This window comes from Rhinolophus sinicus, chromosome 4 (genome assembly GCF_057876585.1).
Source record: "Rhinolophus sinicus isolate RSI-liver-muscle chromosome 4, RSI-T2T, whole genome shotgun sequence".
NCBI lineage: Eukaryota > Metazoa > Chordata > Mammalia > Chiroptera > Rhinolophidae > Rhinolophus > Rhinolophus sinicus.
In genome coordinates, this window is record NC_142504.1 from 17,833,885 (window position 1) to 17,847,112 (window position 13,228).

At 41.9% G+C, this 13,228-nt stretch overlaps 1 protein-coding gene across 1 annotated transcript in view; it reads left to right on the forward strand.

Annotated features, from left to right (window-relative positions):
- RAPGEF5 (Rap guanine nucleotide exchange factor 5) overlaps positions 1-13,228 on the forward strand; it is a 418,760-nt gene that overhangs the window by 33,874 nt on the left and 371,658 nt on the right. The gene's annotated exons all lie outside the window — the stretch shown is intronic.

A 13,228-nucleotide genomic window follows, 5' to 3' on the forward strand; every position in this document is an offset into this window, starting at 1 on the left:
TGTCTATCACCATTGTATTTTGAAAGCAGATAATGTGTTTTCTAGTTTCACAGAACCACAAATGGAGAGAAACTTTGCTTCAGGATGGACCCTACCTAAAGTCTCACCCATACCTGATTCAGATGATTTAGATAATGAGGTTTGGAACTTTTTGAGTTGATAATACTTAGATGATAGTTTGAACTTGGAGTTGATGCTGGCATGGGCTAAAATTTGGGGGGAATGTTAGGATTGGGTGAATATATTTTACATGTGGGAAGGACATACATTTTGGGGGACCAGATGGTAGACTGTATTTGATTGAATACTGTCCCTCCAAATCATATCTACCTGGAAACCATTAATGTGACTCCTTTTTGAAAGTCTTTGCAAATGTAATCAAGTTAAGATGGATTTAAATCAAATGACTGGTGTCTTTAGAAGAGACAGAAAAGAAGACACAAGAAAAGAGAAACTCACTTGAAGACAGAGGCAGAGATTGAAATTATGCATTTAAGAAACATCTTATGCATTTAAGAAATGCTGAAAGAGACAGGGAAGGATTCTCCCCTCGAGGCTTTGCAAGGATTGAGGCCCTGCTGATATCGTGATTTCAGACTTCAGCCTCCAGAACTACGAGAGAATACATTTCTGTTGTTTTAAACCACCAAGTTTGTGGTACTTTGCAAAGGCCGACTTAAGAAACTAATACAGATGTTTATCCAGGGAAGGCATAGGTCTGAGCATATTTTGACTAATTATTTGCCTGATTTCTCTCCATATTAATTGTAATGATTTACACTCGCACCAGCAATACTTAGACATTCCTACATTTCTGCCAACGTTGGGCATTATCTAGCTTTCTAATTTGAACTAGCCTAGGAGGTATAAAGCCATATCTCATCATTCCTTTAATTTTCCATTTCCCTAATTATCCCTTATTTTGAGTATCTCATGGTATGCCTATTAGCTTTTTGGGTTTTCTCTTTTGGAAATTGCCTGTTCATAGCCTTTGCTGATTTTCCTGTGTGGACTGCTCTCTTTTTCTTATTAACCTTCAGGAATTTCATATATATTCTGCTTATTGATCCTTCGTTGGTTTTAGACAATGCAAATGTCTTCCCCCATTTTTTTCAACTGTCCTTTCACCTTGTCCATAGTGTTTCTCATTGAACAGAAGTCCTTAATTTGTTTCCTTTGCTCTTTGTTTGCCCTCATTCATGTCAAACTGTATTAACCCCTTTTACTGGCTTTGCTGGAGTTTACTAAATGATATGACAGTGTCATGTTAGAAGACTTGTTCTCTGTTCACTTGCCCTTCTCTGTTCACTTGCCCTTCGGCTGTTGTATGTTCTTTTTTTCTTTTTCTTTTTGCCTTTCTGCTTCCTGCCCGCCCCCACCCCCCACTCCGGTTCAAGCTGTTGTTTCTCAGCCTAGTTGTGTAGGACACAGCTCCCTGGCTCATGCTGGTGTTATGAGCCTTGCACTGCCCCCAGCTGAGACTGTCGGTGGCTGGTCGTCGGTCAGCTGCTCACAGCTCCCCTCACTGGCTGCTGGCCACTCACGCTGGCCACCGGCCACTCACGCTGGCCACCGGCCGCTCCTGGCAGCACACAGTAGCCCATGGCAGCTCACACAGACCTCCAGCTGCTCACGGCAGCCCAGCTCCAGGGAGAGCCGTTGTTCACCATCTTAGCTATAGAGGGTGCAGCCCTGGCCCACATGGGAATCGAAGCGGCGACCACAGCGCTCCAACCATCTGAGCCACCGGCTGGCTGGCCCATTTTTTCCTGAATCCAGTCAATTGTGCAACCATGTGTTTAGCAAATGTCAGGGCTGGAAATGTCAGGCCTTTCTGAAACAGAAAACACTGCGACTAATCAGGAACATTAGGAACTTCAGCACATTTCCTTGCAGTCAGGCTGTTCACATGTGGATGTGATTGGGCTACAAGCTGCATCCCTCTCACCTTGCGGCCCCCTTAGGGCATCTGCTGAGACTTGTTAGGGCAGGTGACAAACAGCTCTTTGACTAACAGTGTGAGAGCAGGTGTGTGTAATCTCCTGGGGGAATTTTTAGGGGTGAGTGTTTACTGAATTATACAGTGTGAGAGCTGGAAAGGACTTTGGGGGTCATCCATTCCACCCCTTCATTTTCACAGATGCAGACATGAGACCTAGGGAAATAAAGGGGCTTGTCCAAGTAATGCAGCCGTCAGTGAGTGCCTGAGACTAGAACCCCGATCTCTTGACTCCCATTTTGTGTCTTCCCCAAGAAGATATCAGAAGTCTTTTTTAAAAAAAAATTTTTGGAGGGCTCTGGACCAGAGCTAGGACTTAATTTGAGAAATAAGAGGCCTCCAGAATTTGGACTCACTTAAGCTCTCCAATCTTATTTCCTGCCGTTCTAGGTTAGTCTCTGTGTCATTCCTCTAATGTTCCATGCTCCAGTCTTGCTTTAAGCCTTCACTCATGCTATGGTCATACCTCGCATCCTCTTCTCTCTACTTTATATCCATCTCATCTTCCACGTGCTCATCCTTTGAGGCTGAGTCCTGCCTCCATGCCATTGCTAACCAACGTTCTTCTCTCTCTTTAGACTTTCATAATATCCGCAGTCTATACACATACAATGCAGGCTTGATTATATGCTGCTTTTTTTCTGGAATGCTTTTATTGTACAAGTGACAGAGCAAATCATTTAATGTCCGTGTACCTCTTACAGTTTATTCATGAACAAGTAAGAGTGGATCCAGATTATTTCTAAGGATGTCTCTACAGCAACTTCTATATCTACATAAGATTTTACATTCCTCAAGGAAAGGGACTCTGGCTTGGATTTCTCTTGTAATTCCCTTAGTCTGATAGCCCTCATCTGGAGAGAAGTTTGCTCCCCGAGGGACATTTAACAACCTTTCCAGACACTTTTTACTGTCACTGGGGGAAGGGCACACTACTGGCATCTAGTGGGAAGAGACCAGGGAGGCTGTGAAACAGCCTGCAACACACAGGGCAGGCCCCACAGAAAATGGATTATTCAGCTCCAAATTTCAGGAAAGGTTGAGAAACCCTACGTTAGTCTCTAACTCAACACCTTAGACACCGAATAGTAGAAACTGAATAAACATTCTCAACTTTTAGTCAAAAAGAATTGCCCTCATAAAAGGGACCCAGTCAGATAGGGAGCTATCATGGGGGGAAAGAAAAGGAAGTGAACACTCATGCAAAACTAAGTCAGAGAAGAGAATCTAATTTTCCTTCGTCAGGAGGGAGATGAGCGAGAACAATGATGGATGAAAACTGAGAGCTGAGAAGTTGTTGTAGGACGTGTTGATTTAAATATCTCATCTTCTAGACATTTCTGGGGGGAACTGCTTGTGATTGTGGTAAATAGTCATAATGATAACACTGGAACCATGAAGAAAATTTCTGGGAACTATAATTTATGTTGTCAAGACTTGTGTTTGGCATATTCTCATTCTTACCTTCCCTTGAAATGAAGTCTGGGTAATGAAAGTAACTTTCATTAATAGATAAGGCAAGGAGATTTGTTCCATGGTGTCTGAGATTTAACATCCCCAAAAATCACGAGCTCTGTTTCCAGACCCCCTCCTCAGGATTTTCTGGGGATAGGGACGATGGATGGCTCAATGTTTTTGGTGATTCCTCCCAGCCTCTGCCTTGGCTGTTCTCCCAACATTCTCCCTCATTGTGTCATGTCTGTCTTTCTCTTTATGTTGCAACATGCAAGGAAATCAAGTTGTTGTTTCTTTGTCACCCTCCCCTCTCCTTTCCATCATTAAATGAATGTAATAATAAATACCCCATACATACAAAATAGGATGCTCCTCAAAAAGTTGGGATTGGAGAGAAAATCCATGACTTAAATACTCTCTTGAGAGGGACCTCATTATTCTCAACCTCTCCAGCACCTGGCAGGAAATTGCATTGTTAGTTCTGGCAACCAGAGGTATTTGGCGAAGTTTCTGTTTAGATTTTGTTTGGGGAAGAAATGCTTAAGTTAAACATTCAAATTCATGAGAATATTTCAGTTCCTTGTAAACTCTTTTAATCACACTTCAAGTGAGGTGTCATTTGTGGCTCCTCACTGAGGAAAAGTTCTCCTGAGGGGACTTCCAACAGTTAATTTCGAGAGATCCCTGAGTCTATGGTCAAGTGCAATGCATCATAAAACAGGCTGGAATGCGTTTATTAGCAATACTCATGAACTATTTTTCATGGTTTAGGTTCCTCTCTGTTGCATGGGTTTATAAACTGGGCCCATAAAAAATGAGTGTTTCTCACCCATTTATGCCTGAGTTCTTTTTCCAGGTTTTCCAGTAAAAGAAAATTGAGATAAGGGAATTGAAACCTCTTTCTCCTTTTAAAACTTTCCTGTAAATGTTTTTGGGAAAATATTCTGGGGCAAGAACTCAGTGTAGCGATCTCCACGTAATAGAAATTTGATAACTGCATGTTGCTGCTACTTCTGTTGTATTTTTTGGCAGACGAATGCATGGCTTCTCTTTATAGAATAATCTGGAACAAAACACAGGAAAGAGTTATAGAAAGATAAAGGCTGTAGATGTGACTGGACACTTTTTGGCCCAGTCACCATTTCTGTTAGTTTGGAATTTTGTTTTTGCATTCAGTCTCTAATGTGACTTTTTTCGATTGTCATTCTGCTCCTCCTTTACACTAAAGAGCACTGTGCAAGGAACTGAGCTAAGAAACTTGAGTGATCACCTTAAGTTCTTTGAAATTAATGCATGCATGAGTGGGCCCCCATTTGGGATTTTTTTTCCCTCTTCCTGTTTTGTGATTATGTTAAAATGCAATACCAAAAGAGTCTGGGCAGCTCTTTGTTTGGTCTTTGGTTTTGCTTTCATAGATCTTTTATGCCTGCTTGGCTGGGTGCAGCTGAGACTAGTTTTACAAGAAGCTACCGATAAAGCCCAGAATGGGGAAAGATGAGTAAACTCTTACTCTGACGACAGGGTTGTGGAAAGGAAGAAGGGGACCTCCCCTTTACACTTTATATGAGTGCGTGATTTAGCAAGTCTCTACTTAAAAGCTCTCCTGGTCAGATCTCAGCTACTCATTCAGAAATTGTTTTTGCTCACCAGTTGGCTTTTGAGCATCTCACTGTAATTCTGTTCTGAATATGGAGGATAATAACTTTTGCAAATAACCTGAAGAAGCATGTGGTAGGCAGAATTCTAAGATGAGTCCCAAGATTCTGCAGCTCTCCCTTCCATGTAGATGCCCTGTAGAATGAATATGCAGGATTTTACTCCTGTGCCTAGGTTACAGTTTGTGGCACAGTTGACATTAAGGGAAATTATCTGGTGGGCCTGACCTGATCACATGAGCCTTTTAAAAGCAGAGAGTTTTCTCTGGCTGGTCGCAGAAGCAGAAGGCAGGGATCTGAAGTAGGAGACGAATTTGACTTGTTGCTGACCTGAGAATGGAGGGGCCACAAGGTGACAATGGGAGTGACCTCTAAGAGCTGAATGTCATTCCCAGTTGACAGACCTCAGCCCTACAACTGTAAGGAAATAAATTCTGGTAAAAAAAAAAAAAAAAGAGAGAGAGAGCGTTAGGAAAAGTATCCAGAGCTCTAGATGAGAATGCATCCCCACCCGACACCTTGATTTCAGCCAGGTGAGACCCTGAGGAGAGAATCTAGACACACATGTTCACATGTCTGACCTATGGAAGTTGTGAGATAATATATTTGTATTGTTTTAAGCCACTGCATTTGTGGTTTACACTTTCCATTCCACACAGCAATGGAAAACTAATAAGAAAGAGGAGAAAGCCTTTAGGAGACAGAAGTTAAGTAAAACCAGCATTCCTATGTTTGGTTGTAGAACAAAGTTATTGTGATGGTTAATTATGCATGTCGATTTGGCTAGACTATGGTACCCAGTTGTTTGGTCAAACTCCAGTCTAGCTGTTGCTGTGAAGATAATTTGTAGATGTAACATTTGTAATCTGTTGACTTTAGGTAAAGGAGATTACCCTCCATAATGTAGATATGTGGGTAGGCCTTTCATCCAATCAGTCGAAGGCCTTAATAGCAAAAACTGAGTTTTTCCAGAGAGGAGAGAATTCTGCAAGACTCTATCATTGAAATCCTGCTTGAGTTTCCAGCATGCTGGCTTGCCCTACAGATTTCACACTTGCCAATTCTCACAATTGCATGAGCCAATTCCTTAACATATCTTCACATGTATCCTATTGGTTCTGTTTCTCTGGAGAACCTTCCTGATGCAGTCATAGACTCACGTGTCCTTAGCGACCACACCAATGGGTGAGGAGTGCTGGGGCTATTTTGAAGACAGCACAGGCAACCCCCCGCAAATGCTGGAGCTCATATGCAGTGTTGCAAATTGTAACTGACCAGCAACAAAGGCCTAGTACTGCCAGGTCATTTGATGTTTTTCAAAAGAAGCCCAAAATCCAGAATTTTACACAAAATTGCCCAATTCCACATGTAATTTACTAACTCAAAAATGTATTTTTTTAAAACATTGAGTGTACCACAAGGAAACAGTCCAGAATATGGGTTGTCCTATAAGACACACTATGCTGGTTCCCAAAGTTATTAAAAACAAACAACAAAAACTCAAAACAAAAGAAGACCAGGGTTGGGGGACTGTAGTAAAGGGGAAAGGTTAGGATGGACTTACCAGACCTAACAGCCAAATGCAATGAGTGTCTTTGGTTGGTTTGAATAACAAATCACCTATAATAGACATTTTTGGGACAGTTGTGGAAATTTGAGTATGAACTGTATATTAGGAGTTTCTGGTTAATTTATATGGGTGTAATAATGGCATTGTGAACATATGAGGGAAGTTCTTAAATTTTTTTAGAGTTGTATGCTGAGATATTCAGGCATGAAATATAGTAATGTTGGTAATTTCCTTTGAAAATTTCCTTTCATTCTCATTCTCTGTCTTTGTCTCTCTCTCTCTCTCTCTCTCCACACACACACACACACACACACACACACACACACACACACAGAGTAAAAGGCTAATAATGATTATTTAATCTAGTTACTGGGTATATGTGTGCTTATTGTACTATTTGTCATATTTTTCTGTAGGTTTGAAACATTTTATAAGTAATTGTTTAAAAAGCCACTGAGGGGAGTAGATCACACATATGTGTCAGTGGGTCCCTGGTTGTGATTATGATCGATAAGCTTGGATCAAAGCACTGTAAGTAATTTGTAGCTCAACACGCCTTCCTTGGCCATGCTTCTGTGATGGTTAGTCTATTATTGCTGTGTATTCAGGTAGGTCCTTCCTTCTAGATGCGAGTTCTTCTTGGACTGCAAAGGGAGCATATACACTTACGTGTCTCTGTGTCTACACATCCATGTAAGTGAGCATTCGATGCATTTCTGCTGAATGGATAAAGTAAAGCCCAGGAAAGCTCTAAGAACAATGGCGACAATCAAAAGCAGCTAATATTAATTGGGCCCTCAGAATGTTCCAGGCTAGGAACCTCCCTACAATCACGTGAATTAGATAGAATTAGATGCTAACAGCAGCTGGTCCCCTTTTACTAATGTAGAAAGTGAGGCCCTCGGATGATTGGAAAGTTGCCCAAGGCCACAGAGCAGGAACTGGGGCCGAGTGCGCTGGCACCAGAGCCCCCTTGGAAAAGAATTCCCCTTCAAACCTCTGAAGCCTGCCTAGCTCCCGAACATACAAATTTCTGGAGGAGCCAGTCACGAGAGCTTGGAGGCTGGACTGTGGCATCCTGCCTGCGACCCTGAGCTGAGGAGCAGCTTCTGTGCATTTCCTACACAACTGAGCACGGGATGCCGGGGCCTGGCCCCCCCCCACAGGCCTGTGGGCAGGAAGGGTGTGCATGTGGCAGCAGGAACAGCAAGAGACCGGGTGGCTCTTGACTGCTGCTCTCGCGGGCAGCTTGACCAGCACCTGGTGGATGAGCCACCTCCATCCCAAAGCCCCAGACAGCTGCCTTCCTGCTCAACTTGAAAGGTTCTGCGTCCTCTCTGGGCCCAGGGTGGCAGTATCTGCCCTCACTGAGTGTTAATTAACTTCTAAGGGGAACCGTTCTACTGTCATCAGGCTGCCCTCAGGGATCCACAGCAGGTCATCTAACTAAGAAATGGGGGGAAGACTAATTGTGCTTATCTTACCCCCCCCCAGAAAATCACCCCCAGGCACATTTTAAAATCACGTGATACATATTTCTAGAGACATTTTGAAGTGGGGCAAATCTGTTTAAATGTTTTGCTGTTGGCTGGTCAGGAAAGAGAAAAAAATTAAAAATCAGTACCAGGGATGAGGGTCTCTACCAAGTTATCTGATGGAATTGGTTTCCTTCACCTTGAACCTTCACTGCAGGAGCTGCTGATATCCCATGGTGACCCCCACCCCCTTTCCTTGTGTCCATAAGATCTTTTCCCCCCTTTACTTACGCCAGGCTGCTAGCCCCATGCATTCACCTGTCCAGAATCACAAATTTAGTGGCTCAAAAGCACACACATTTATTATCTTATAGTTCTGGAGTTCTCAAGTCCAAAATCAGTTTCACTGGGCTAAAGTCAAGGTGTTGGCAGGACTGTGTTTCCTCTGGAGGCTCCAGGGGAGAGTCCATTTCCTCGTCTTCTCCAGCCTCTGAGGCCGCCTGTATTCCTGGGCTCACAGCACCTGGTCACAACTTCAAAGCCAGTAGTATAGCATCTGCAAATCTCTCTGCTACCCCAGCTCTCTGCTTCCGTCATCGGCACATTTTCTTCTCTCACTTGGACCCTCCTGCCTCCCTCTTGCAAGGACCCTTGTGATCACATTGGGCCCACCCAGTTCATTCAGGATAACCTCAACATCTCAAAGTCCTTAATTTAGTCACATCTGCAAAGTTCCTTCTGCCATGGAAACTAACATATTCGTATGTCCCAGGGAGTAGGACCAGGACATCTTTGGGAGCCATTAATCTGCCTAACACAATTAATGTTTGACACAGAAAAAGGGGTTTTATTCTTCTACTAGGAATCTATGTTCAGATGGTGACAAATCCAGCTGATTTGTCAAGTTCCTTCAGCACCGCAATTCCCCTCTTGTGTAGCTTGGTCACTTTCAAAGCGTTTCGCTTTTGCTGTTTTACCAGAATTGCTCTTTCCAACTTCTAAGTTATAACCTGCTGCTCCCCTACCCCAGTTACAAGCTATCATCCTGTTGTTTCTATTTTTGCAAATTTTGGGCACAAAACTCACTAAGAATTTAACTACTTGGGTGAAATAGGAGTGAGAATTTTAAAAAAATATATAATCCTGGGTGAAAGACCGGTGCCCAATTAAAATCTGTCAATGTATGCATACTTGCCATTATGTTTAGAAGTAGCTTCTTTTTTTTTCCCTGTGAGTAATAAAACAGAGGAGCTTTAATTTTTCACCACAATGAAGGACATAGTAATACCCTTGTAAAGGTAGAAGCTCACTCCATGTTTTGACATTTTTCAAATAGATTCGAATCTTGGAATTTGCAGTCTAAGGTCTAACTCCAGGTGAATTCCAACAAAGCTTAGTGACAAACGCATCTTTTTTTTTAACCTAATAAATAATGTCTATATGGTAAAACGTAAACTATAAATACCTGTATTAATAAGGGAAAGGGACTATTTGGTGTGAGATATATTTCCTTTTATAAAATATCTTACGTATTTCTAGAAGTGAAATGCAAGGCCTTCCATTTACAGAAAACAGCGGAGTCCAAATGAACAGATTGGCTATTTGTATATTGGGGGAGAGAAGGGAAATTCCTCTGAGAGTTGCTTTTCCCAAATTGAGTATTGACATAAAATTATCTTCAGTTTGTAAATTACTATTGACTATGTTTTTCGTTCAAATGTCAATTTTCCCTTATCACAAATCACTTCAACGTTTTCCTTGGAATTTGAATTAATCCAAGCCGAAGTGTTATCAGCGCATTTGGCAGTAATTCAGGAAATGGCCCTCAAACATTTTAGTATGTGTAAATCCATGAGGGCTGCAGTAAGATAGAGTGTTTGGTGGCATGTGGACAAAATATTTCTGTGATTTTTCAGCTATCTCAAAACAGTATCTGGAATCTGCAGGAATTGAAATGGGTCCATTTTGAAAGCAGATACAATTCTTATATGCCTTGCCTTATTTTGTATTGCCCCCAAACACCCAAGTTCCACAGACCCTAAACCAAACACAGCCAGAATGGAATGTTACTTTATTCCTTCCAAAGCAGATTGCCAAAGATTGCATCATTGGTCTGGAATCCAGAATAGGAAGAGAGCTGCTCCAGAAGAAAATTATGATAAGATCTCAGCACATACTTGAGAAAGTAACACAGGTCTCTGAGAGATGCTATTTTTCCAGTTAAGCTGTTTTGCTAACCAATGATTACTTGGACTCAGGGAAGATATGACAAAAATAGGAGGCGGTATAACCTCTGCCACCCCTTCTCTTTGCCCTGGATCCAGAGCAGAGGTAAAAAAATAAGACCATTTGAAAAATTGCCAATGCTGTTTTTCATTCATTCAGTCAGTCTTTTAAATTTGGGAAGGGATACGTAATAGCTCTTTTCAAGTATTTGAAAAGACAAGAGTTAGATCCCTATCTTCACCCTTTACTGTGGCAGATAAATTCTAAATGAATGAAAGATTTACACAAAGATTTACAACAAAAACCCAAAAGGATGAGTATTTTTATCATAGTGAGATAGGAAAGGCCTTTCTAAGCATAACATAAAACCAAGAAATCCTAAAAGAAGAAAGCAACAGCTTTGATCCCATGAAACTCTAAAATGTCTACATGGAAAAATATGCTCTGAACAAAATTAAAGGACAAATGAAAAGGGGGAAGAAAATGTGTAACACATATAGGAGATTAAAGCGTTTAGATTTCTAATATAAAAAGAAAAAAGAAAAATGAAAAACCCAAATAGAGAAGAAAGACTAATAAGCAATAAATCTGCTAATATAAACATGTAAATTAAAAGACCATTTTTCTATGGATATAGACATACAAATACACACATACGTCTTTACGTCTTTTTTTTTTTTTTTTTTTTTTTTGCAAATCAGAGTTGACAAAATTAAACCATCTGATAATGTCGAATGTCTGATGCGAGCGAGCACCAGAGAAGGTCTCACTGGTGTATTAATTCTCATAACCTTGGTGTATTAATTCTCATAACCTTTTTGGAGGGAAATTTTACAATATCGCTGAAACGTGGTAATGTGCTTTCCCTTCTGCCCGACAATTTGACGGGGCGTTGCAGAGGAATTTTCGCCATCACGCCAGGGGCTCAATCTCTACATGTTTATTATCCCTGCAATGCCAAGAAACTACGTCTATCTAGAGTGAAGCATAAAGTCTGTTTCGTGGTTGTTCGGCAGTTCTCTCCGCCTTTCACAGTTGATTTGCGTCTCCACAGCTGGAATAAATTTTTAGGGACAAGCCCATCCAGAGTGATGCTCAGGCTGTCTGGTTTTATCCTCAGTGGTCAGGATCCCATGCAGATACGGGATGAGACTTGGGGCGGAAAAACGCTTCCCCTTGTGCTGGAATTGAGGGGGGGGGGGGGTCTTCCCTACCGCTGCTGACGGGGGAGGGGCTCCGGGAAGCTTTGCAGTTCCCAGGAAAGCGACCTTACCAGGTCTGAGTGGTTCGGTTCAGGCTGAGATGTCACTGGGTAACTTTGTAAATAATGGGCCATATGGAACACTAAGTGCCTTGTGAACTTAGAGGCTCTCTTCAGGGCGACTTTTACTCTCTTAATGAATAAGGTAATTAATCTTAGTGCTTTATTTTGCTCTTATGGATGAGAATTTTCAAAATTCTGTATTTGTGACAGAGATGTTAGCTACCCCTACTGGTGGCAATGGTATCGTAGTATATAAATGTATCAAACCAACACATGGCACACCTTTAACATACACAATGTTATATGTCAGTTATACCTCAATTAAGAAAATCTGCAATGAGAATCAAAAAAATTCTATGTTCCCTTGGGATAATAACTTGTTTATGTTCTATCCCAGAGAAGATAACACTGTAGCTAAGAATTTTCAGGAACTAAATGTCATAAATGCCATAATCTCTCCCCTCCCCTCCCCTCCCCTCCCCTCCCCTCCCCTCCCCTCCCCTCCCCTCCCCTCCCCTCCCCTCCCCTCCCCTCCCCTCCCCTCCCCTCCCCTCCCCTCCCCTCCCCTCCCTTCCCCTCCCCTCCCCCTTCCCCTCTCTTTACCGGTCCAGGCACACTTAGAAAACATCTAAGTGTAGTAGTTTATCATTAGCAGAATCAGAAGTTCCCTTCTTAAAATTGATGTTCCTTTATGATTATTAACCTAAGGGAGATGCAAACAACCATTATTCATCATTCACATACATACATACAGATGTAAATCATTACCGACCCAGCTCCTGAGCCAGGTCTTCTGGCTGACTCCAGAGAGTCAACCTTCTAGGCAATGGAGAGGGAAGGCGGTGCACTCAAATTGCATTGCTAAACCCACCGGCAGGAATCCTGTGAGTGCAAAGGAGCTTGGGAGCATATCTGTAACACATTTAAGCATTCAAAGAAATAGGTCAAGGCAAAATAATATTTTTAAATGAGAGAAAATAATTTTAGATGTCTTATGTTCTCCATTTGAATTGAACTGGCTGCAACTAATTCATTTTTTTAACTTAGTTTAAATACTGCTCATTCCTTCTTTTTTGACCCTGTCTTTTGCTCACCCCTCCTTCCCACCCTCCAATCAGTGTTGCTTCTGGATTTTTCTCTGTTAGATCACATCATGATGTTGAATACAGATAAGAATTATGTTGGTATTACAGTACTCTCTCTTCTACCCCAGAATCATTATAATTCTGTTTGTACTAGTGATTACTCCTATGCTTTTGTAGCTTCTTTCCAGGGTCTCTGCTGACTCATGAAGCCCCTTTCTGCGAATTAAATAAAACAAGTGCCCATCAGGAATAATGCAGCCCCAAGCTGGGCACCACAGTGGAATATGGATTATATTTCTTTTACTGCTTGCCCCCTCAGCCAGGTGCCCTTGTGCAGTGAACAGCCTTGTAATGATACGTGGTCTCCTGCTCTAAAGCATAAGAAAAATGAATGGCTAGGAAGGAGGATGTATGTGGTGCTGGAAGGAAGCATTTATGGAAGTCAAATGCAATATCAGGCGAAATCTGGCCACAACAGCTGCACTGACTCTTTATTCAT